At 45.2% G+C, this 24,601-nt stretch overlaps 11 non-coding genes and 1 pseudogene across 11 annotated transcripts; all 12 read right to left on the bottom strand.

Annotated features, from left to right (window-relative positions):
- Positions 1 to 7,272: 7,272 nt before the first annotated feature.
- Positions 7,273 to 24,601, bottom strand: part of LOC123743867 (uncharacterized protein K02A2.6-like) — an 86,335-nt pseudogene continuing 69,006 nt past the window's right edge.
- Positions 12,225 to 12,311, bottom strand: trnay-gua (transfer RNA tyrosine (anticodon GUA)). Its single transcript is given in 2 exon segments — positions 12,225 to 12,260; positions 12,275 to 12,311. It is a non-coding gene; the product is annotated as a tRNA-Tyr (tRNA).
- trnay-gua (transfer RNA tyrosine (anticodon GUA)) lies at positions 13,389 to 13,475 on the bottom strand. Its single transcript is given in 2 exon segments — positions 13,389 to 13,424; positions 13,439 to 13,475. It is a non-coding gene; the product is annotated as a tRNA-Tyr (tRNA).
- trnay-gua (transfer RNA tyrosine (anticodon GUA)) lies at positions 15,410 to 15,496 on the bottom strand. Its single transcript is given in 2 exon segments — positions 15,410 to 15,445; positions 15,460 to 15,496. It is a non-coding gene; the product is annotated as a tRNA-Tyr (tRNA).
- On the bottom strand, positions 16,088 to 16,174 carry trnay-gua (transfer RNA tyrosine (anticodon GUA)). Its single transcript is given in 2 exon segments — positions 16,088 to 16,123; positions 16,138 to 16,174. It is a non-coding gene; the product is annotated as a tRNA-Tyr (tRNA).
- On the bottom strand, positions 16,766 to 16,852 carry trnay-gua (transfer RNA tyrosine (anticodon GUA)). Its single transcript is given in 2 exon segments — positions 16,766 to 16,801; positions 16,816 to 16,852. It is a non-coding gene; the product is annotated as a tRNA-Tyr (tRNA).
- trnay-gua (transfer RNA tyrosine (anticodon GUA)) lies at positions 18,112 to 18,198 on the bottom strand. Its single transcript is given in 2 exon segments — positions 18,112 to 18,147; positions 18,162 to 18,198. It is a non-coding gene; the product is annotated as a tRNA-Tyr (tRNA).
- On the bottom strand, positions 20,133 to 20,219 carry trnay-gua (transfer RNA tyrosine (anticodon GUA)). The gene is given in 2 exon segments: positions 20,133 to 20,168; positions 20,183 to 20,219. It is a non-coding gene; the product is annotated as a tRNA-Tyr (tRNA).
- On the bottom strand, positions 20,811 to 20,897 carry trnay-gua (transfer RNA tyrosine (anticodon GUA)). Its single transcript is given in 2 exon segments — positions 20,811 to 20,846; positions 20,861 to 20,897. It is a non-coding gene; the product is annotated as a tRNA-Tyr (tRNA).
- Positions 22,155 to 22,241, bottom strand: trnay-gua (transfer RNA tyrosine (anticodon GUA)). Its single transcript is given in 2 exon segments — positions 22,155 to 22,190; positions 22,205 to 22,241. It is a non-coding gene; the product is annotated as a tRNA-Tyr (tRNA).
- Positions 22,833 to 22,919, bottom strand: trnay-gua (transfer RNA tyrosine (anticodon GUA)). The gene is given in 2 exon segments: positions 22,833 to 22,868; positions 22,883 to 22,919. It is a non-coding gene; the product is annotated as a tRNA-Tyr (tRNA).
- On the bottom strand, positions 24,179 to 24,265 carry trnay-gua (transfer RNA tyrosine (anticodon GUA)). The gene is given in 2 exon segments: positions 24,179 to 24,214; positions 24,229 to 24,265. It is a non-coding gene; the product is annotated as a tRNA-Tyr (tRNA).

Raw genomic sequence — 24,601 nt, 5'->3', positions numbered from 1 at the left:
TATTTGTCTTTATATAAGTAAATATTCTTAAATAGGAAGAAATAATTTTAACTGTTTTTAGATGGACGTTGCTACTGAAGCTACTGTACTTATTTACCTCAGCCTGCCTAGTCAGCTAGCCAGCTAGCTAGCCAGACAGATTTGTTTAGCTAATGTTAGCTAGCTAACATTTGTACTGTAACTGTTATTGTAGCTTTCTGTTTGTATGTTGCTTACACTTCAATGGCATCCCTCAAGGAGATTTTTTTAAATCTTCCCATCCAGGCAAAGTACTATGAAGGCACCACTGATCTCGACAAGAGGCACAACATTCAGAGAAATTCACAATTCAGGGTAATGTTAACTTTTATTATGAACTGGGTGGTTAGAGCCCTGAATGCTGACTGGCTGACAGCCGTGGTATATCAGATGGGTATGACAAAACATTTATTTTTACTGCTCTAATTACGTTGATAACCAGTTTATAATAGCAATAAAGCACCTCGGGGGTTTGTGGTATATGGCCAATATACCATGGCTAAGGGCTGTGTCCAGGCACTCTGCGATGCGTCGTGCGTAAGAACAGCCCTTAGCCGTGGTATATTGCCGTATTGCTTAATTAGAAAACTGGACGGATTTAGCTACGTATGTACAACAATTTTTCAAAAACCATTTTACATCTAGATAGTTGGTCATCTACATGTTGCTAGCTATACATATAGTTCAGTGGAGGCTGCTGAGGGGAGGACAGCTAATAATAATGTCTGGAATGGAGTAAATGGAGTGGTATCAACACGTGGTTTCCATGTTGACACCATTCCATTGACTCCATTCCAGCCATTATTATGAGCCTTCCTCCCATCAGCAGCCTCCACTGGTATAGTTATATGTCTATCATATTGAGGTATCTAGCTATAAGTTAAACCTGATCAATCAAATGGATAGGTGTAAGCAATTATGGTAATTCCAAATGCCCAGTCTGATGGCCTTGAGATAGAAGCTGTTTTTCAGTCTCTCGGTTCCAGCTTTGATGCACCTGTACTGACCTCGCCTTCTGGATGTTAGCGGGGTGAACAGGCAGTGGCTCGGGTGGTTGCTGTCCTTGATGATCTTTTTGGCCTTCCTGTGACATCGGGTGGTGTAGGTGTCCTGGAGGGCAGGTAGTTTGCACCCGGTGATGTGTTGTGCAGACCTCACTACCCTCTGGAGAGCCTTCCGGTTATGGGCGGAGCAGCTGCCGTACCAGGCGGTGATACAGCCCGACAGGATGCTCTCAATTGTGCATCTGTAAACGTTTGTGAGTGTTTTTGGTGACAAGCCAAATGTCTTCAGCATCCTGAAGTTGAAGAGGCGCTGCTGCGCCTTCTTCACCACGCTGTCTGTGTGGGTGGACCATTTCAGTTTGTCCGTTATGTGTAAGCCGAGGAACTTAAAACTCTCCACCCTCTCCACTACTGTCCCGTCAATGTAGATAGGGGCTGCTCCCTCTGCTGTTTCCTGAAGTCCACGATCATCTCTTTTGTTTTGTTGACATTGAGTGCGAGGTTATTTTCCTGACACCACACTGCGAGGGCCCTCACCTCCTCCCTGTAGGCCGTCTCGTCGTTGTTGGTAATCAAGCCTACCACTGTAGTGTCGTCTGCAAACTGGATGATTGAGTTGGATGCGTGCATGGCCACGCAGTCATGGGTGAACAGGGAGTACAGGAGAGGGCTGAGAACGCACCCTTGTGAGGACCCAGTGTTGAGGATCAGCGGGGTGGAGATGTTGTTACCTACCCTCACCACCTGGGGGCGGCCCGTCAGGAAGTCCAGGACCCAGTTGCACAGGGCGGGGTCAAGACCCAGGGTCTCGAGTTTAATGACGAGTTTGGAGGGTACTATGGCGTTAAATGGTGAGCTGTAATCGATGAACAGCATTCTAACATAGGTATTCCTCTTGTCCAGATGGGTTAGGGCAGTGTGCAGTGTGATGGCGATTGCGTCGTCTGTTGACCTATTGGGTCGGTAAGCGAATTGAAGTGGGTCTAGGGTGTCAGGTTGGGTGGAGGTGATATGGTCATTGACTAGTCTCTCAAAGCACTTCATGATGACGGAAGTGAGTGCTACAGGGCGGTAGTCATTTAGCTAAGTTACCTTAGCTTTCTTGGGAACAGGAACAATGGTGGCCCTCTTGAAACATGTGGGGACAGCAGACTGGGATATGGATTGATTGAATATGTCTGTAAACACACCAGCCAGCTGGTCTGCGCATGCTCTGAGAACGCGGCCGGGGATGCCGTCTGGGCCGGCAGCCTTGCGAGGGTCAACACGTTTAAATGTTTTACTCACGTTGGCTGCAGTGAAGTAGAGCCCGCAGGTTTTGGTAGCGGGCCGTGTTAGTGGCACTGTATTGTCCTCAAATCGAGCAAAAAAGTTGTTGAGTCTGTATGGGAGCAAGGCATCGTGATCCGCGACGGGGCTGGTTTTTCTTTTGTAGTCAGTGATTGACTCTAGACCCTGCCACATACCTCTCGTGTCTGAGCTGTTGAATTGCGACTCCACTTTGTCTCTATACTGACGCTTAGCTTGTTTGATTGCCTTGCGGAGGGAATAGCTACACTGTTTGTATTCGGTCATGTTTCCAGTAACCTTGCCCTGATTAAAAGCAGTGGTTCGCGCGTTCAGTTTTGCGCGAATACTGCCATCAATCCACGGTCTCTGGTTGGGGAAGGTTTTAATAGACGCTGTTGGTACGACATCACCGATGCACTTATTAATGAACTCACACACCGAGTCAGTGTACTCGTCAATGTTGTTGTTCGCAGAAATGCGGAACATATCCCAGTCCACGTGATCGAAGCAATCTTGAAGCGTGGAATCCAATTGGTCGGACCAGCGTTGAACAGACCTGAGGGCGGGTGCTTCCTGTTTTAGTTTCTGTCTATAGGCCGGGAGCAACAAAATGGAGTCATGGTCAGCTTTTCCAAAGGGAGGGCGGGGGAGGGCCTTATATGCGTCGCGGAAGTTAGAATAACAGTGGTCTAGGGTTTTACCTGCCCTGGTAGCACAGCCGATATGCTGATAGAATTTGGGGATCCTTGTTTTCAGATTAGCCTTGTTAAAATCCCCGGCTACAATAAATGCAGCGTCAGGATATGTGGTTTCCAGTTTATATAGAGTCCAACGAAGTTCTTTCAGGGCCGTCGATGTGTCTGCTTGGGGGGGGGGATATTCACGGCTGTGATTATAATCGATAAGAATTCTCTTGGTAGATAATGCGGTCGGCATTTGATAGTGAGGAATTCTAAGTCAGGTGAACAAAATGACTTGAGTTCCTGTATGTTGTTGTGAAACTAACCTAAACGAATTTGTCTCCGAGTGTCTGTTGGAAAGCAGACTGAACCAGATTTTCCTCTAGGATATTTCCTGTACTTAGCTCTATTCCATTAATTTTTTTCCTAAAAAACTCCCTAGTCCTTGCCCATAACAAGCATACCCATAACATGATGCAGCCACCCTCATACTTGAAAATATGGAGAGTGGTACTCAGTAATGTGCTGTGTTGGATTTGCATTTTGTATTCAGGACATAATGTTAATTTATTTCCCACATTGTTTGTAGTTTTACTTTAGTGCCTTGTTGCAAACAGGATGGATGTTTTGGAATAATTGTATTATGTATAGGCTTTCTTCTTTTCACTCTGTCATTTAGGTTAGTATTGTGGAGGAACCACAATGTTGTTGATCCATCCTCGGTTGATCCATCCTCGGTTGACTCCTATCACAGCCATTAACCTGTTAGGGCTTGGGGGCAGTATTGACACGGCCGGATAAAAAACGTACCCCATTTAATCTGGTTACTACTCCTGCCCAGTAACTAGAATATGCATATAATTATTGGCGTTGGATAGAAAACACCCTAAAGTTTCTAAAACTGTTTGAATGGTGTCTGTGAGTATAACAGAACTCATATGGCAGGCCAAAACCTGAGAAGATTCCATCCAGGAAGTGGCCTGTCTGACAAGGTGTTGTTCATCTTGGCTCTTTTTATTGAAGACTGAGGATCTTTGCTATAACGTGACACTTCCTAAGGCTCCCAAAGGCTCTCAGAGCCCGGGAAAAAGCTGAATGATATCGAGGCAGGGTCTGGCTGAAACACATTATCGCGTTTGGCAAGTGGCCGATCAGAGTACTATGGGCTTAGGCGCGTGCCCGAGTCGACCCCATGCTTTATTTTCTTTCATCTGTTTACCTAAACGCAGATTCCCGGTCGGAATATTATCGCTTTTTTATGAGAAAAATTGCATAAAAATAGATTTTAAACAGCGGTTGACATGCTTCGAAGTACGGTAATGGAATATTTAGAATTTTTTGGTCACGAATTGCGCCATGCTCGTCACCCTTATTTACCCTTTCGGATGGTGTCTTGAACGCACGAACAAAACACCGCTATTTGGATATAACGATGGATTATTTGGGACCAAACCAACATTTGTTATTGAAGTAGAAGTCCTGGGAGTGCATTCTGACGAAGAACAGCAAAGGTAATAACATTTTTCTTATCCTGTTAGGGCTAGGGGGCAGCATTGACACGGCTGGATAAAAAACATACCCGATTTAATCTGGTTACCACTCCTACTCAGTAACTAGAATATGCATATACTTATTACATATGGATAGAAAACACCCTAAATTTTCTAAAACTGTTTGAATGGTGTCTGTGAGTATAACAGAACTCAAATGGCAGGTCAAAACCTGAGAGATTCCTTTACAGGAAGTGGCCTGTCTGACCATTTGTTGAACTTCTTTTCCATCTCTATCATTTACTAAGGATCTCTGCTCTAACGTGACACTTCCCACGTCGTCCATAGGCGCTCAGAGCCCGGGAAAAAACAGAATGTCGTCATTCCAGCCCCAGGCTGAAACACATTATCGCCTTTCTCAAGTGGCCGATCAAGAGACACTAGCTTATGCGCGTGACCCCGACCGCCCCCGCCTTTGGGATTTTTTTCCTCTGTTTGCCGAAAAGGAGATTCCCTGTCGGAATATTATCGCTTTTCTACGAAAAAATGTCGTAAAAATTGATTTTAAACAGCGGTTGACATGCTTCGAAGTACGGTAATGGAATACTTAGAATTTTATTGTCACGAATTGCGCCATGCGCGTGACACTTCTTTACTATTTCGGATAGTGTCTGGAACGCATCGAACAAAACGCCGCTATTCGGATATAACGATGGATTATTTTGGACCAAACCAACATTTGTTATTGAAGTAGCAGTCCTGGGTGTGTATTCTGACGAAGACAACAAAAGGTAATGAAATTTTTATAATAGTAAATATGATTATGGTGAGTGCTAAACTTGCCGGGTGTCTAAATAAGCGAGCCCGTGATGCCTGGGCTATGTACTTAGAATATTGCAAAATGTGCTTTCACCAAAAAGCTATTTTAAAATCGGACATATCGAGTGCATAGAGGAGGTCTGTATCTATAATTCTTAAAATAATTGTTATGCTTTTTGTGAACGTTTATCGTGAGTAATTTAGTAAAATGTTAGCGAATTCCCCGTAAGTTTGCGGGGGGTATGCTAGTTCTGAACGTCACATGCTAATGTAAAAAGCTGGTTTTTGATATAAATATGAACTTGATTGAACAAAACATGCATGTATTGTATAACATAATGTCCTAGGGTTGTCATCTGATGAAGATCATCAAAGTTGAGTGCTGCATTTAGCTGTCTTCTGGGTTTTGGTGACATTATATGCTGGCTTGAAAAATGGGTGTCTGATTATTTCTGGCTTGGTACTCTGCTGACATAATGTAATGTTTTGCTTTCGTTGTAAAGCCTTTTTGAAATCGGACAGTGTGGTTAGATTAACAAAAGTCTTATCTTTAAATGGCTGTAAAATAGTCATATGTTTGAGAAATTGAAGTAATAGGATTTATAAGGTTTTGAAAATCGCGCCACAGGATAGCAGTGGCTGTTACGTAGGTGGGACGAATTCGTCCCGCCTAGCCTAGAGAGGTTATAGTAAATCTGACTTTGATGAGTGCTAAACTTGCTGGGTGTCTAAATAGCTAGCCTTGTGATGCCGGGCTATCTACTGAGAATATTGCAAAATGTGCTTTCACCGAAAAGCTATTTTAAAATCGGACATATCGAGTTCATAGAGGAGTTCTGTATCTATAATTCTTAAAATAATTGTTATGCTTTTTGTGAACGTTTATCGTGAGTAATTTAGTAAATTCACCGGCAGTGTTCGGTGGGAATGCTAGTCACATGCTAATGTAAAAAGCTGGTTTTTTATATAAATATGAACTTGATTGAACAAAACATGCATGTATTGTATAACATAATGTCCTAGGGTTGTCATCTGATGAAGATCATCAAAGGTTAGTGCTGCATTTAGCTGTGGTTTGGGTTTATGTGACATTATGTGCTAGCTTGAAAAATGGGTGTCTGATTATTTCTGGCTGGGTACTCTGATGACATAATCTTATGTTTTGCTTTCATTGTAAAGCCTTTTTGAAATCGGACAGTGTGGTTAGATTAACGAGAGTCTTGCCTTTTAAATGGTGTAAAATAGTCATATGTTTGAAAAATTGAAGTTTTTGCATTTTTGAGGTATTTGAATAACGCGCCACGGGATTACACTGGCTGTTACGTAGGTGGGACGAAATCGTCCCACTGGCCCTAGAGAAGTTAACCTCTCTTGGGTAGGGGGCAGTATTTTCACGTCCGGATAAAAAACGTACCGATTTAATCTGGTTATTACTCCTGCCCAGAAACTAGAATATGCATATAATTGTTTGATTTGGATAGAAAACACCCTAAAGTTTCTGTAGTAACTTGACAAGGAATGCCCACACGCATCTCGATATTACTTTCCTTTACTTTCAACCCAAACCTAAAGGTGTATTGCCAGGTACAAACGGTACAAATATAGCAGAACTATATAGCCCACTCAACCGGTGGTAGAATCACATTGCACAGAACTCACTCTTAGTGATGACATCATCAAAAGGGGAAGGTCACGGTCAATACCAATAATAACCATGTCATTATTTATATAGTGTCCACACTATAACACTTCTCCCCCCTCAATTTAAATCCCCCCTGTAAGGAAAACATAAGGTTAACAAGTAAACCACATCAGTGTTTTCTTCTCTTTACTACACCACACTGTAGAACTTCTGCTGGTGTTACCGTAAATGTAACCAAAACAACAACAATAAAATGACAGTCCTTATTTCTTTTCAACTAGTTCTCCTGCTCCAAACAAACACTAACACCACGAGTCTCTCAGTCTCAACTACAGAGTTAGTCTTTCAGGAGGCTTGTGACTACGCTGTGATCTGCGCAGTACTCCTGGTGTGCTACGAGACACAGGTAAGGCGTGTCCCAGTGGAGCTGGGTCTGAGGGCACAGGAGCGGGTTGGGTGTTTGTGAGAGAATGTCCATCACCCTCTGCTGGAACCACTGAATGCCCCTGTTCCTCAGATGCTGTTTCCTGTGGGATTTCAACTTGTATACTACCATCCACAGCTGTTCCGTCTGAAAACATGGTCTTGTCTTTGTCATAGCGCAGGCGGAGGTGGTCCTGGTGTCTGCGCATGACTCGACCATCAGTCAGTTTGACCACAAAGGAGACGGGACCACTCTGACTCAGAATGATACCTGGCAACCAGCGTTGGCTGCTTGTGAAGTTGTGGATGTAGACAGTGTCATTGGGTTTTAACTGTCTCTCCCTTGCGTGGTGGTCATGTCTCTCTTTTTGTTTCTCCTGCTTCCGTTCCACTCGTGCTCTGATGTTCGGACGCAGTAGATCCAGGTGAGCTTTTGGCTTTCTGCCCATTAACATCACCGCTGGAGCCTGTCCTGTTGTTGTTTGTGGCGTGATGCGGTACTGGAACAAGAACCGAGAGATCTTGGTTGTGATGGTTCCCCCAGTCATCCTTTTGAGCCCCTCTTTCAGTGTCTGCACAGCCCGCTCCGCTAAGCCGTTTGAGGCCGGGTGAAACGGGGCGCTGCGGACATGGCAGATCCCGTTTCTCCGCATGAATTCTTGGAACAAGTCACAGGTAAACGTTGTTGCGTTGTCGGACACCAGAGAGTCCGGCAGACCATGGGTTGAAAACACCTGCCGAAGCTTTTCGATGGTTGTGGTCGCTGTGATGTTGCTCATGATGTGCGCCTCCAGCAACTTGGAGTGTGCGTCCACCATGACAAGGAACATGTGACCCATGAAAGGGCCTGCAAAATCTATATGCAGCCTGGACCATGGGCGGTCAGGCCACTCCCACAGATGTAATGGCGCGGGCGGCGCCATCTTCTGGTTCATCTGGCACTCAGAACATGATTTAACTTTGTCTTCTACCTCCTGATCCATGTTAGGCCACCAGATGTAAGATCTGGCTAAACTTTTCATCCGGGAGGCACCCGGGTGAGCCTCATGGACCTCATCCATGACTTGTGCATGGCCAGGGGGTGGAACAACCACTCTGGACCCCCAGAGTATGCAGCCATCCTGCACACTCAGCTCAGTTTTGCGCTTTGCATAAGGTCTTAGTCCATCATCCTCTATGACAGGAGGCCAACCCTGCATCAGGAATCTTTTCACTTGGGACAGGATAGGATCCCGGTCTGTCCACTGTTTGATCTGTTTTGCATTCACAGGTGAGTTTGACAATCTCTCCATTAGGAAAATTGTCTCGGGAGGCACCACAATTGTGGCAGGCATCTCTGGTAGCGGGAGACGACTGAGCGCGTCTGCATTTGCATTGTCCTTCCCCACTCTATACACTATCGTGTACTGGTAAACTGACAGTGTCAGGGCCCAGCGCTGTATCCTTGCTGAAGCCATGGGCGGAATGCATCTTCATTCACTAAAAAGGCTCATCAGTGGTTTGTGGTCAGTGCATATGGTGAAATGTACTGATGGAAGCGTTTCACAGCAAAGACTATGGCCAGACCTTCCTTGTCTAACTGTGAATAACCCTTCTCAGCACTCGTCAGCGTACGTGATGCGAATCCAATGGGTCTCTCTGACCAGTCCTCCATCTGATGAGAGAGTACTGCCCCGACGCCATAGGGTGAGGCGTCACATGACAGGATGATCTCTTTGTCTTGGTCAAAATGAACCAGAAGTTGTGCTGATTGTAGTAGTGCTTTCACTTCCTTGAAAGCTTTCTCTTGTGCTGGCCCCCACTTCCATTTACAGTCTTTGTGGAGCAACTGATAAAGTGGAGCCAACACTGTTGACAGCTCCGGGAGGAACTTACCATAGTAGTTCACCATGCCCAGGAACGACCTGAGCTCTGACCCATTCTTGGGGTTTGGAGCATCCTTGATTGCCCTGACTTTGTCCTCCACAGGACACAGACCCTGCGCTGTGATCTTGTGACCTAGGTATGTCACACACTGTGCTTGGAATGTGCACTTGCTACGCTTCAGGCGCAGCCCTGCCTCAGAGAATCTCTTTAACACCTGGTCCAGATGGTGGAGGTGCTCCTCCTCCGTCTCCCCTGTAACCAGGATGTCATCCAGGTACACTGCTACATGAGGGATCCCCTGCAGCAGATTGTCCATTGTCCTCTGGAAAATGGCTGGGCTGGACGCCACTCCGAAAACCAAGCGGTTGTACCTGAACAAGCCTTTGTGAGTGTTCACTGTGACATACTCTTTTGAGTCCTCGTCCAGGAGGAGCTGTTGGTAGGCGTGACTCATGTCAAGCTTTGAGAACGTCTTGCCTCCTGCCAGTGTCGCGAACAAGTCCTCCACCCGTGGCAGCGGGTAAGCGTCTAGCTTAGAGGCCCTGTTGATGGTGAGTTTGTAGTCCCCACATATACGCACCGTGCCGTCACTTTTCAGAACGGGAACGATAGGAGCTGCCCAGCGGGAGAACTGAACGGGAGTAATGACGTTTGCTTCCTGCAGCCGCTCCAACTCATCTTCCACTTTCTTTTTCATGGCGTAAGGCACTGTCCTGGGCATGAAAAAGCGAGGTTCGGCCTGAGGATCCATGAACAGCTTAACTGCAGTGCCCTGCAGTGTGCCCAGTTCATCTTTGAAAATCTCTGGGTACTTTTGAATGACATCCTCAGTCACTCGGGTGTGTTTTATCTCACCAAAGCTCAGTTGTATTTTGTTTAGCCAGTCACGCCCTAGTAAACTAGGCCCACTCCCTTTCACCACAAGGAGCAGTGCTCTCGCTTCCTGGCTGTTGTATGCAATGTCCACCCCTGCATTTTTTTGCTAAATGTCCCTTTTTGTTGCAATTGTGACAGACAGTCTCCATGAACTTACAGTTGTTACCATAATGTGTCCCTCCACATCTGAAACATTCCACTGCTTTTCCCCTTTTTCCTGCCACCTCTTTTGTCAACTGATGCACTGCACAACTTTCACTGTTTGCCTTTTGAATATTTTTCACATTACTAGCGGCCATCTCCATCCCTTGATATAGTTCCAATGCTCTCTTGAAAGTCAGTGTGGCTTCCCCCAGCAACCGGCGCTGTATGCTGTCCTCATTAATGCCACAGACTAATCTGTCACAGAGCATGTCCTCTAACATAGCCCCAAACTCACAATGTTCAGAGAGTTCACGTAATTCAGCAACAAAGTTAGCAACAGACTGACCTGTTTTACGAAAATGGCAGTTAAACTTGAACCTCTGGACGGCTTTGGATTGTGGTGAGTCTGAACGAGAGCAACTAGATCCCCAAAAGGAATTTCTCCCGGTCTCCGTGGTGTAGCCAAATTCCTCATTAGCTTGTAGGTTTTAGCCCCACACACACTCAAGAGAATAGAGTGCTGTTTAGCCTCATCTATGATTCCATTTGCCAAGAAAAAGTGTCCCAACCTTTCCACATATTCCGTCCAGTCCTCGTTCTCTTCCACAAACTCAGTGATAGTCCCAAACATTGCCATTATAACGCCAACTTGTCCTTGATCCTCGTTAGCGATTTTCACTTGCTGCTGATTGTTCCGTCGGCGTTTCCGTCCAGCGGCACCTGCTCTCCGTCACTCCACTGTTTCTTAGCTAGCTAGCACCTCGCCCTGTACAAGTTGATAAAGTTTTATCCTTGTCGCCAAAAAGGTATAGTAACTTGAGAAGGAATGCCCACACGCATTTCGATATTACTTTCCTTTACTTTCAACCCAAACCTAAAGGTGTATTGCCAGGTACAAACGGTACAAATATAGCAGAACTATATAGCCCACTCAACCGGTGGTAGAATCACATTGCATAGAACTCACTCTTAGTGATGACATCATCAAAAGGGGAAGGTCACGGTCAATACCAATAATAACCATGTCATTATTTATATAGTGTCCACACTATAACAGTTTCTAAAACTGTTTGAATGGTGTCTGTGAGTATAACATAACTCATATGGCAGGCCAAAACCTGAGAAGATTCTATACAGGAAGCGCCCTCTCTGACCATTTCTTGGCCTTCAATAGCCTCTTTATCGAAAACAGAGGATCTCTGCTGTAACGTGACATTTTCTAAGGCTCCCATAGGCTCTCAGAAGGCGCCAGAACGGGGAATAATGACTCTGCGGTCCCTGGCTGAAAAACAGTAGGGGTTTTGGATAGTGGTCGATCTGAGAACAATGACACGGGCTCGCGCGTGCATGTGAAGACACCATTTTCTTCTTTCAGTCTTTGAACGAAAACACCGTCTCCCGGTCGGAATATTATCGCTATTTTACGAGAAAAATCACATAAAAATAGATTTTAAACAGCGTTTCACATGCTTCTAAGAACGGTAATGGAATATTTTGAATTTTTTGGTCACGACATGCGTCCGCGCGTCACCGTTCGGATAGGGACCTGAACGCACGGACAAAACAGAGGATATTTGAACATAACTATGGATTATTTTGAACCAAAACAACATTTGTGGTTGAAGTAGAAGTCCTGGGAGTGCATACTGACAAAGAACAGCAAAGGTAATCCAATTTTTCTTATAGTAATTCTGAGTTTAGTGAACGCCAAACTTGGTGGGTGTCAAATTACCTAGCCCGTGATGGCGAGCTATCTACTCAGAATATTGCAAAATGTGCTTTGAAAAATTGAGCCGACGGTAAAGAATGCTTTTGTTGCAATTTTAAGTACACTCTGCTGCTCTACCAACATTCCTATCAAAGGTCACCAATTGACAATTTCGGCTCTCAGGGAAAGTTAATTTGTTTGTCAAGCACATGTCATAGTGCACTGCTGTCAAAACGTTGGCATAAGCCACAAGAAAACATACAATCCTTCGAGCCGGATTTGAACCAGCAACCTAAGCATTACTGCACTTTCACCTACAGTCCTCCGCTCTACCAACTGAGCTATCGAAGGTTGTCGTATTTAGACAAATGCCATCACCTAGATGGTCAGAAGTGCTGCAGTGTTCTGGTTAAAAAAGGCACTAATGATTTATGCTATACAACGTTTGACATGTTTGAACGAACGTAAATATATTTTTTCCCCTCGTTCATGAAGTGAAGTCCGGCGGGCTTAGATCATGTGCTAACAACACGGAGCTTTTTGGACATAAATGATGAGCTTTTTTGAACAAAACTACATTCGTTATGGACCTGGGATTCCTGGAAGTGACATCTGATGAAGAGAATCAAAGGTAATGGATTATTTACATAGTATTTTCGATTTTAGATCTCTCCAACATGGCCGTTTGTCTGTATCGCAAAGCGTATTTTTCTGGGCGCAGTGCTCAGATTATTGCAAAGTGTGATTTCCCAGTAAGGTTATTTTTAAATCTGGCAAGTCGATTGCGTTCAAGAGAGGTAAATCTATAATTCTTTAAATGACAATATAATATTTTACCAATGTTTTCTAATATGAATTATTTAATTTGTTGTGCTGACTTGACTGACGGTTATTGGAGGGAAACGATTTCCTGAACATCAACGCCATAGTAAAATGCTGTTTTTGGATATAAATATGAACTTGATAGAACTAAAAATGCATGTATTGTCTAACATAATGTCCTAGGAGTGTCATCTGATGGAGATTGTCAAAGGTTAGTGCATCATTTTAGCTGGTTTTATGGTTTTGGTGACGCCTGTCTTTGAATTGACAAAACATTACACACAGCTATTGTCAATGTACTCTCCTAACATAATCTAACTTTATGATTTCGCCGTAAAACCTTTTTGAAATCGGACAACATGGTTAGATTAAGGAGATGTTTCTCTTTCAAAGGGTGTAAGATAGTTGTATGTTTGAAAAATTTGAATTTTGACATTTATTTGGTTTCAAATTTGCCGCTCTTGAAATGCACCTGCTGTTGATAGGGTGCACCACGGGTGGCACGCTAGCGTCCCACATAGCCCCAAGAGGTTAATTTGTTTGTCAAGCGCATGTCAAAGTGCACTGCTGTCAAAACGTTGGCGTAAGCGACAAGAAAATACACAATCCTTCAAACAGGATTTGAACCAGCGACCTAAGGATTGCTGCACTTTCACCTACAGTCCTCCGCTCTACCAACTGAGCTATCGAAGGTTGTCTAATTTAGACAAATGCCATCACCTAGATGGTCTGAAGTGCTGCAGACACATATGTTCCCGTTAAAAATGTAATCTGCTGAGTTTGGTGGTTTCGTGGAGATGCTGGAGATTGAACCCAGGTCCTCATTCAAGCAACCAACACTCTCTTCCACTGAGCTACATCCCCTTTGATTGCAAGTAGTTGCGTTTGGGGATAGAGAAAAAGTGAGCCGACGGTAAAGAATGCTGTTTAGCCCCCTCACTGCGAAATCGCTTTTGCCTTCTCCACGATGTTCTCGTGGTTAGGATTCTGCGCTCTCACCGCCGCGTCCCGGGGTTTGTTCCCGGTCAGGGAATAATTTGCTTCTGGGGAAACACTAGGCAAAAATCAAAAACTTGGCACAACTGCAGAAAAAGTTATCCTTGTGTGAGCTGGAGACCGAAGGATTGTTGCAATTTTAAGTACTCTCTGCTGCTCTACCAACATTCCTATCAAAGGTCAACAATTGAAGATTTCGGCACTCAGGGAAAGTTAATTTGTTTGTCAAGCACATGTCAAAGTGCACTGCTGTCAAAACGTTGGCGTAAGCCACAAGAAAATACACAATCCGGATTTGAACCAGGGACCTAAGGAGTGCTGCATTTTCACCTACAGTCCTCCGCTCTACCAACTGAGCTATCGAAGGTTGTCTAATTTAGACAAATGCCATCACCTAGATGGTCTGAAGTGCTGCAGACACATATGTTCCCGTTAAAAATGTAATCTGCTGAGTTTGGTGGTTTCGTGGAGATGCTGGAGATTGAACCTAGGTCCTCATTCAAGCAACCAACACTCTCTTCCGCTTAGCTACATCCCCTTTGATTGCAAGTAGTTGCGTTTGGGGATAGAGAAAAAGTGAGCCGACGGTAAAGAATGCTGTTTAGCCCCCTCACTGCGAAATCGCTTTTGCCTTCTCCACGATGTTCTCGTGGTTAGGATTCTGCGCTCTCACCGCCGCGTCCCGGGGTTTGTTCCCAGTCAGGGAATAATTTGCTTCTGGGGAAACACTAGGCAAAAATCAAAAACTTGGCACAACTGCAGAAAAAGTGATCCTTGTGTGAGCTGGAGACCGAAGGATTGTTGCAATTTTAAGTACTCTCTGCTGCTCTACCAACATTCCTATCAAAGGTCAACAATTGAAGATTTCGGCACTCAGGGAAAGTTAATTTTTTTTTTTACAAGCACATGTCAAAGTGCACTGCTGTCAAAACGTTGGCGTAAGCCACAAGAAAATACGCAATCCGGATTTGAACCAGTGACCTAAGGATTGCTGCATTTTCACCTACAGTCCTCCGCTCTACCAAATGAGCTATCGAAGGTTGTCTAATTTAGACAAATGCCATCACCTAGATGGTCTGAAGTGCTGCAGACACATATGTTCCCGTTAAAAATGTAATCTGCTGAGTTTGGTGGTTTCGTGGAGATGCTGGAGATTGAACCCAGGTCCTCATTCAAGCAACCAACACTCTCTTCCGCTGAGCTACATCCCCTTTGATTGCAAGTAGTTGCGTTTGGGGATAGAGAAAAAGTGAGCCGACGGTAAAGAATGCTGTTTAGCCCCCTCACTGCGAAATCGCTTTTGCCTTCTCCACGATGTTCTCGTGGTTAGGATTCTGCGCTCTCACCGCCGCGTCCCGGGGTTTGTTCCCGGTCAGGGAATAATTTGCTTCTGGGGAAACACTAGGCAAAAATCAAAAACTTGGCACAAGTGCAGAAAAAGTTATCCTTGTGTGAGCTGGAGACCGAAGGATTGTTGCAATTTTAAGTACTCTCTGCTGCTCTACCAACATTCCTATGAAAGGTCAACAATTGAAGATTTCGGCACTCAGGGAAAGTTAATTTGTTTGTCAAGCACATGTCTAAGTGCACTGCTGTCAAAACGTTGGCGTAAGCCACAAGAAAATAAACAATCCTTCGAGCCGGATTTGAACCAGCGACCTAAGGATTGCTGCACTTTCACCTACAGTCCTCCGCTCTACCAACTGAGCTATCGAAGGTTGTCTAATTTAGACAAATGCCATCACCTAGATGGTCTGAAGTGCTGCAGACACATATGTTCCCGTTAAAAATGTAATCTGCTGAGATTGGTGGTTTCCTGGAGATGCTGGAGATTGAACCCAGGTCCTCATTCAAGCAACCAACACTCTCTTCCGCTGAGCTACATCCCCTTTGATTGCAAGTAGTTGCGTTTGGGGATAGAGAAAAAGTGAGCCGACGGTAAAGAATGCTGTTTAGCCCCCTCACTGCGAAATCGCTTTTACCTTCTCCACAATGTTCTCGTGGTTAGGATTCTGGGCTCTCACCGCCGCGTCCCGGGGTTTGTTCCCGGTCAGGGAATAATTTGCTTCTGGGGAAACACTAGGCAAAAATCAAAAACTTGGCACAACTGCAGAAAAAGTTATCCTTGTGTGAGCTGGAGACCGAAGGATTGTTGCAATTTTAAGTACTCTCTGCTGCTCTACCAACATTCCTATCAAAGGTCAACAATTGAAGATTTCGGCACTCAGGGAAAGTTAATTTGTTTGTCAAGCACATGTCAAAGTGCACTGCTGTCAAAACGTTGGCGTAAGCCACAAGAAAATAAACAATCCTTCGAGCCGGATTTGAACCAGCGACCTAAGGATTGCTGCACTTTCACCTACAGTCCTCCGCTCTACCAACTGAGCTATCGAAGGTTGTCTAATTTAGACAAATGCCATCACCTAGATGGTCTGAAGTGCTGCAGACACATATGTTCCCGTTAAAAATGTAATCTGCTGAGTTTGGTGGTTTCCTGGAGATGCTGGAGATTGAACCCAGGTCCTCATTCAAGCAACCAACACTCTCTTCCGCTGAGCTACATCCCCTTTGATTGCAAGTAGTTGCGTTTGGGGATAGAGAAAAAGTGAGCCGACGGTAAAGAATGCTGTTTAGCCCCCTCACTGCGAAATCGCTTTTACCTTCTCCACAATGTTCTCGTGGTTAGGATTCTGGGCTCTCACCGCCGCGTCCCGGGGTTTGTTCCCGGTCAGGGAATAATTTGCTTCTGGGGAAACACTAGGCAAAAATCAAAAACTTGGCACAACTGCAGAAAAAGTTATCCTTGTGTGAGCTGGAGACCGAAGGATTGTTGCAATTTTAAGTACTCTCTGCTGCTCTACCAACATTCCTATCAAAGGTCAACAATTGAAGATTTCGGCACTCAGGGAAAGTTAATTTGTTTGTCAAGCACATGTCAAAGTGCACTGCTGTCAAAACGTTGGCGTAAGCCACAAGAAAATATACATTCCTTCGAGCCGGATTTGAACCAGCGACCTAAGGATTGCTGCACTTTCACCTACAGTCCTCCGCTCTACCAACTGAGCTATCGAAGGTTGTCGAATTTAGACAAATGCCATCACCTAGATGGTCTGAAGTGCTGCAGACACATATGTTCCCGTTAAAAATGTAATCTGCTGAGTTTGGTGGTTTCGTGGAGATGCTGGAGATTGAACCCAGGTCCTCATTCAAGCAACCAACACTCTCTTCCGCTGAGCTACATCCCCTTTGATTGCAAGTAGTTGCGTTTGGGGATAGAGAAAAAGTGAGCCGACGGTAAAGAATGCTGTTTAGCCCCCTCACTGCGAAATCGCTTTTGCCTTCTCCACGATGTTCTCGTGGTTAGGATTCTGCGCTCTCACCGCCACGTCCCGGGGTTTGTTCCCGGTCAGGGAATAATTTGCTTCTGGGGAAACACTAGGCAAAAATCTAAAACTTGGCACAAGTGCAGAAAAAGTTATCCTTGTGTGAGCTGGAGACTGAAGGATTGTTGCAATTTTAAGTAGTCTCTGCTGCTCTACCAACATTCCTATCAAAGGTCAACAATTGAAGATTTCGGCACTCAGGGAAAGTTAATTTGTTTGTCAAGCACATGTCAAAGTGCACTGCTGTCAAAACGTTGGCGTAAGCCACAAGAAAATACGCAATCCGGATTTGAACCAGCAACCTAAGGATTGCTGCATTTTCACCTACAGTCCTCCGCTCTACCAACTGAGCTATCGAAGGTTGTCTAATTTAGACAAATGCCATCACCTAGATGGTCTGAAGTGCTGCAGACACATGTTCCCGTTAAAAATGTAATCTGCTGAGTTCGGTGGTTTCGTGGAGATGCTGGAGATTGAACCTAGGTCCTCATTCAAGCAACCAACACTCTCTTCCGCTTAGCTACATCCCCTTTGATTGCAAGTAGTTGCGTTTGGGGATAGAGAAAAAGTGAGCCGACGGTAAAGAATGCTGTTTAGCCCCCTCACTGCGAAATCGCTTTTGCCTTCTCCACGATGTTCTCGTGGTTAGGATTCTGCGCTCTCACCGCCGCGTCCCGGGGTTTGTTCCCAGTCAGGGAATAATTTGCTTCTGGGGAAACACTAGGCAAAAATCAAAAACTTGGCACAACTGCAGAAAAAGTTATCCTTGTGTGAGCTGGAGACCGAAGGATTGTTGCAATTTTAAGTACTCTCTGCTGCTCTACCAACATTCCTATCAAAGGTCAACAATTGAAGATTTCGGCACTCAGGGAAAGTTAATGTGTTTGTGAAGCACATGTCAAAGTGCACTGCTGTCAAAACGTTGGCGTAAGCCACAAGAAAACACAGAATCCTTCGAGGCGGATTTGAACCAGCGACCTAAGGATTGCTGCACTTTCACCTACAGTCCTCCGCTCTACCAACTGAGCTATCAAAGGTTGTCTAATTTAGACAAATGCCATCACCTAGATGGTCTGAAGTGCTGCAGACACATATGTTCCCGTTAAAAATGTAATCTGCTGAGTTTGGTGGTTTCCTGGAGATGCTGGAGATTGAACCCAGGTCCTCATTCAAGCAACCAACACTCTCTTCCGCTGAGCTACATCCCCTTTGATTGCAAGTAGTTGCGTTTGGGGATAGAGAAAAAGTGAGCCGACGGTAAAGAATGCTGTTTAGCCCCCTCACTGCGAAATCGCTTTTACCTTCTCCACAATGTTCTCGTGGTTAGGATTCTGGGCTCTCACCGCCGCGTCCCGGGGTTTGTTCCCGGTCAGGGAATAATTTGCTTCTGGGGAAACACTAGGCAAAAATCAAAAACTTGGCACAACTGCAGAAAAAGTTATCCTTGTGTGAGCTGGAGACCGAAGGATTGTTGCAATTTTAAGTACTCTCTGCCGCTCTACCAACATTCCTATCAAAGGTCAACAATTGAAGATTTCGGCACTCAGGGAAAGTTAATTTGTTTGTCAAGCACATGTCAAAGTGCACTGCTGTCAAAACGTTGGCGTAAGCCACAAGAAAATACGCAATCCGGATTTGAACCAGCGACCTAAGGAGTGCTGCATTTTCACCTACAGTCCTCCGCTCTACCAACTGAGCTATCGAAGGTTGTCTAATTTAGACAAATGCCATCACCTAGATGGTCTGAAGTGCTGCAGACACATATGTTCCCGTTAAAAATGTAATCTGCTGAGTTTGGTGGTTTCGTGGAGATGCTGGAGATTGAACCTAGGTCCTCATTCAAGCAACCAACACTCTCTTCCGCTTAGCTACATCCCCTTTGATTGCAAGTAGTTGCGTTTGGGGATAGAGAAAAAGTGAGCCGACGGTAAAGAATGCTGTTTAGCCCCCTCACTGCGAAATCGCTTTTGCCTTCTCCACGATGTTCTCGTGGTTAGGATTCTGCGCTCTCACCGCCGCGTCCCGGGGTTTGTTCCCGGTCAGGGAATAATTTGCTTCTGGGGAAACACTAGGCAAAAATCAAAAACTTGGCACAACTGCAGAAAAAGTTATCCTTGTGTGAGCTGGAGACCGAAGGATTGTTGCAATTTTAAGTACTCTCTGCTGCTCTACCAACATTCCTATCAAAGGTCAACAATTGAAGATTTCGGCACTCAGGGAAAGTAAATTTTTTTTTTTACAAGCACATGTCAAAGTGCACTGCTGTCAAAACGTTGGCGTAAGCCACAAGAAAATACGCAATCCGGATTTGAACCAGTGACCTAAGGATTGCTGCATTTTCACCTACAGTCCTCCGCTCTACCAAATGAGCTATCGAAGGTTGTCTAATTTAGACAAATGCCATCACCTAGATGGTCTGAAGTGCTGCAGACACATATGTTCCCGTTAAAAATGTAATCTGCTGAGTTTGGTGGTTTCGTGGAGATGCTGGAGATTGAACCCAGGTCCTCATTCAAGCAACCAACACTCTCTTCCGCTGAGCTACATCCCCTTTGATTGCAAGTAGTTGCGTTTGGGGATAGAGAAAAAGTGAGCCGACGGTAAAGAATGCTGTTTAGCCCCCTCACTGCGAAATCGCTTTTGCCTTCTCCACGATGTTCTCGTGGTTAGGATTCTGCGCTCTCACCGCCGCGTCCCGGGGTTTGTTCCCGGTCAGGGAATAATTTGCTTCTGGGGAAACACTAGGCAAAAATCAAAAACTTGGCACAAGTGCAGAAAAAGTTATCCTTGTGTGAGCTGGAGACCGAAGGATTGTTGCAATTTTAAGTACTCTCTGCTGCTCTACCAACATTCCTATCAAAGGTCAACAATTGAAGATTTCGGCACTCAGGGAAAGTTAATTTGTTTGTCAAGCACATGTCTAAGTGCACTGCTGTCAAAACGTTGGCGTAAGCCACAAGAAAATAAACAATCCTTCGAGCCGGATTTGAACCAGCGACCTAAGGATTGCTGCACTTTCACCTACAGTCCTCCGCTCTACCAACTGAGCTATCGAAGGTTGTCTAATTTAGACAAATGCCATCACCTAGATGGTCTGAAGTGCTGCAGACACATATGTTCCCGTTAAAAATGTAATCTGCTGAGTTTGGTGGTTTCCTGGAGATGCTGGAGATTGAACCCAGGTCCTCATTCAAGCAACCAACACTCTCTTCCGCTGAGCTACATCCCCTTTGATTGCAAGTAGTTGCGTTTGGGGATAGAGAAAAAGTGAGCCGACGGTAAAGAATGCTGTTTAGCCCCCTCACTGCGAAATCGCTTTTACCTTCTCCACAATGTTCTCGTGGTTAGGATTCTGGGCTCTCACCGCCGCGTCCCGGGGTTTGTTCCCGGTCAGGGAATAATTTGCTTCTGGGGAAACACTAGGCAAAAATCAAAAACTTGGCACAACTGCAGAAAAAGTTATCCTTGTGTGAGCTGGAGACCGAAGGATTGTTGCAATTTTAAGTACTCTCTGCTGCTCTACCAACATTCCTATCAAAGGTCAACAATTGAAGATTTCGGCACTCAGGGAAAGTTAATTTGTTTGTCAAGCACATGTCAAAGTGCACTGCTGTCAAAACGTTGGCGTAAGCCACAAGAAAATAAACAATCCTTCGAGCCGGATTTGAACCAGCGACCTAAGGATTGCTGCACTTTCACCTACAGTCCTCCGCTCTACCAACTGAGCTATCAAAGGTTGTCTAATTTAGACAAATGCCATCACCTAGATGGTCTGAAGTGCTGCAGACACATGTTCCCGTTAAAAATGTAATCTGCTGAGTTTGGTGGTTTCCTGGAGATGCTGGAGATTGAACCCAGGTCCTCATTCAAGCAACCAACACTCTCTTCCGCTGAGCTACATCCCCTTTGATTGCAAGTAGTTGCGTTTGGGGATAGAGAAAAAGTGAGCCGACGGTAAAGAATGCTGTTTAGCCCCCTCACTGCGAAATCGCTTTTGCCTTCTCCACGATGTTCTCGTGGTTAGGATTCTGCGCTCTCACCGCCACGTCCCGGGGTTTGTTCCCGGTCAGGGAATAATTTGCTTCTGGGGAAACACTAGGCAAAAATCTAAAACTTGGCACAAGTGCAGAAAAAGTTATCCTTGTGTGAGCTGGAGACTGAAGGATTGTTGCAATTTTAAGTAGTGTCTGCTGCTCTACCAACATTCCTATCAAAGGTCAACAATTGAAGATTTCGGCACTCAGGGAAAGTTAATTTGTTTGTCAAGCACATGTCAAAGTGCACTGCTGTCAAAACGTTGGCGTAAGCCACAAGAAAATACGCAATCCGGATTTGAACCAGCAACCTAAGGATTGCTGCATTTTCACCTACAGTCCTCCGCTCTAACAACTGAGCTATCGAAGGTTGTCTAATTTAGACAAATGCCATCACCTAGATGGTCTGAAGTGCTGCAGACACATGTTCCCGTTAAAAATGTAATCTGCTGAGTTCGGTGGTTTCGTGGAGATGCTGGAGATTGAACCTAGGTCCTCATTCAAGCAACCAACACTCTCTTCCGCTTAGCTACATCCCCTTTGATTGCAAGTAGTTGCGTTTGGGGATAGAGAAAAAGTGAGCCGACGGTAAAGAATGCTGTTTAGCCCCCTCACTGCGAAATCGCTTTTGCCTTCTCCACGATGTTCTCGTGGTTAGGATTCTGCGCTCTCACCGCCGCGTCCCGGGGTTTGTTCCCAGTCAGGGAATAATTTGCTTCTGGGGAAACACTAGGCAAAAATCAAAAACTTGGCACAACTGCAGAAAAAGTTATCCTTGTGTGAGCTGGAGACCGAAGGATTGTTGCAATTTTAAGTACTCTCTGCTGCTCTACCAACATTCCTATCAAAGGTCAACAATTGAAGATTTCGGCACTCAGGGAAAGTTAATTTGTTTGTGAAGCACATGTCAAAGTGCACTGCTGTCAAAACGTTGGCGTAAGCCACAAGAACACACAGAATCCTTCGAGCCGGATTTGAACCAGCGACCTAAGGATTGCTGCACTTTCACCTACAGTCCTCCGCTCTACCAACTGAGCTATCAAAGGTTGTCTAATTTAGACAAATGCCATCACCTAGATGGTCTGAAGTGCTGCAGACACATATGTTCCCGTTAAAAATGTAATCTGCTGAGTTTGGTGGTTTCCTGGAGATGCTGGAGATTGAACCCAGGTCCTCATTCAAGCAACCAACACTCTCTTCCGCTGAGCTACATCCCCTTTGATTGCAAGTAGTTGCGTTTGGGGATAGAGAAAAAGTGAGCCGACGGTAAAGAATGCTGTTTAGCCCCCTCACTGCGAAATCGCTTTTACCTTCTCCACAATGTTCTCGTGGTTAGGATTCTGGGCTCTCACCGCCGCGTCCCGGGGTTTGTTCCCGGTCAGGGAATAATTTGCTTCTGGGGAAACACTAGGCAAAAATCAAAAACTTGGCACAACTGCAGAAAAAGTTATCCTTGTGTGAGCTGGAGACCGAAGGATTGTTGCAATTTTAAGTACTCTCTGCTGCTCTACCAACATTCCTATCAAAGGTCAACAATTGAAGATTTCGGCACTCAGGGAAAGTTAATTTGTTTGTCAAGCACATGTCAAAGTGCACTGCTGTCAAAACGTTGGCGTAAGCCACAAGAAAATATACAATCCTTCGAGCCGGATTTGAACCAGCGACCTAAGGATTGCTGCACTTTCACCTACAGTCCTCCGCTCTACCAACTGAGCTATCGAAGGTTGTCGAATTTAGACAAATGCCATCACCTAGATGGTCTGAAGTGCTGCAGACACATATGTTCCCGTTAAAAATGTAATCTGCTGAGTTTGGTGGTTTCGTGGAGATGCTGGAGATTGAACCCAGGTCCTCATTCAAGCAACCAACACTCTCTTCCGCTGAGCTACATCCCCTTTGATTGCAAGTAGTTGCGTTTGGGGATAGAGAAAAAGTGAGCCGACGGTAAAGAATGCTGTTTAGCCCCCTCACTGCGAAATCGCTTTTGCCTTCTCCACGATGTTCTCGTGGTTAGGATTCTGCGCTCTCACCGCCACGTCCCGGGGTTTGTTCCCGGTCAGGGAATAATTTGCTTCTGGGGAAACACTAGGCAAAAATCTAAAACTTGGCACAAGTGCAGAAAAAGTTATCCTTGTGTGAGCTGGAGACTGAAGGATTGTTGCAATTTTAAGTAGTCTCTGCTGCTCTACCAACATTCCTATCAAAGGTCAACAATTGAAGATTTCGGCACTCAGGGAAAGTTAATTTGTTTGTCAAGCACATGTCAAAGTGCACTGCTGTCAAAACGTTGGCGTAAGCCACAAGAAAATACGCAATCTGGATTTGAACCAGCAACCTAAGGATTGCTGCATTTTCACCTACAGTCCTCCGCTCTACCAACTGAGCTATCGAAGGTTGTCTAATTTAGACAAATGCCATCACCTAGATGGTCTGAAGTGCTGCAGACACATGTTCCCGTTAAAAATGTAATCTGCTGAGTTCGGTGGTTTCGTGGAGATGCTGGAGATTGAACCTAGGTCCTCATTCAAGCAACCAACACTCTCTTCCGCTTAGCTACATCCCCTTTGATTGCAAGTAGTTGCGTTTGGGGATAGAGAAAAAGTGAGCCGACGGTAAAGAATGCTGTTTAGCCCCCTCACTGCGAAATCGCTTTTGCCTTCTCCACGATGTTCTCGTGGTTAGGATTCTGCGCTCTCACCGCCGCGTCCCGGGGTGTGTTCCCAGTCAGGGAATAATTTGCTTCTGGGGAAACACTAGGCAAAAATCAAAAACTTGGCACAACTGCAGAAAAAGTTATCCTTGTGTGAGCTGGAGACCGAAGGATTGTTGCAATTTTAAGTACTCTCTGCTGCTCTACCAACATTCCTATCAAAGGTCAACAATTGAAGATTTCGGCACTCAGGGAAAGTTAATTTGTTTGTGAAGCACATGTCAAAGTGCACTGCTGTCAAAACGTTGGCGTAAGCCACAAGAAAACACAGAATCCTTCGAGCCGGATTTGAACCAGCGACCTAAGGATTGCTGCACTTTCACCTACAGTCCTCCGCTCTACCAACTGAGCTATCGAAGGTTGTCTAAATTAGACAAATGCCATCACCTAGATGGTCTGAAGTGCTGCAGACACATATGTTCCCGTTAAAAATGTAATCTGCTGAGTTTGGTGGTTTCGTGGAGATGCTGGAGATTGAACCCAGGTCCTCATTCAAGCAACCAACACTATCTTCCGCTTAGCTACATCCCCTTTGATTGCAAGTAGTTGCGTTTGGGGATAGAGAAAAAGTGAGCCGACGGTAAAGAATGCTGTTTAGCCCCCTCACTGCGAAATCGCTTTTGCCTTCTCCACGATGTTCTCGTGGTTAGGATTCTGCGCTCTCACCGCCGCGTCCCGGGGTTTGTTCCCGGTCAG

The sequence above is a fragment of the Salmo salar genome, chromosome ssa07 (genome assembly GCF_905237065.1).
Source record: "Salmo salar chromosome ssa07, Ssal_v3.1, whole genome shotgun sequence".
NCBI lineage: Eukaryota > Metazoa > Chordata > Actinopteri > Salmoniformes > Salmonidae > Salmo > Salmo salar.
The sequence above is the reverse complement of the archived record's forward strand: the minus strand, read 5'-3'. Positions and strand labels throughout refer to the sequence as shown.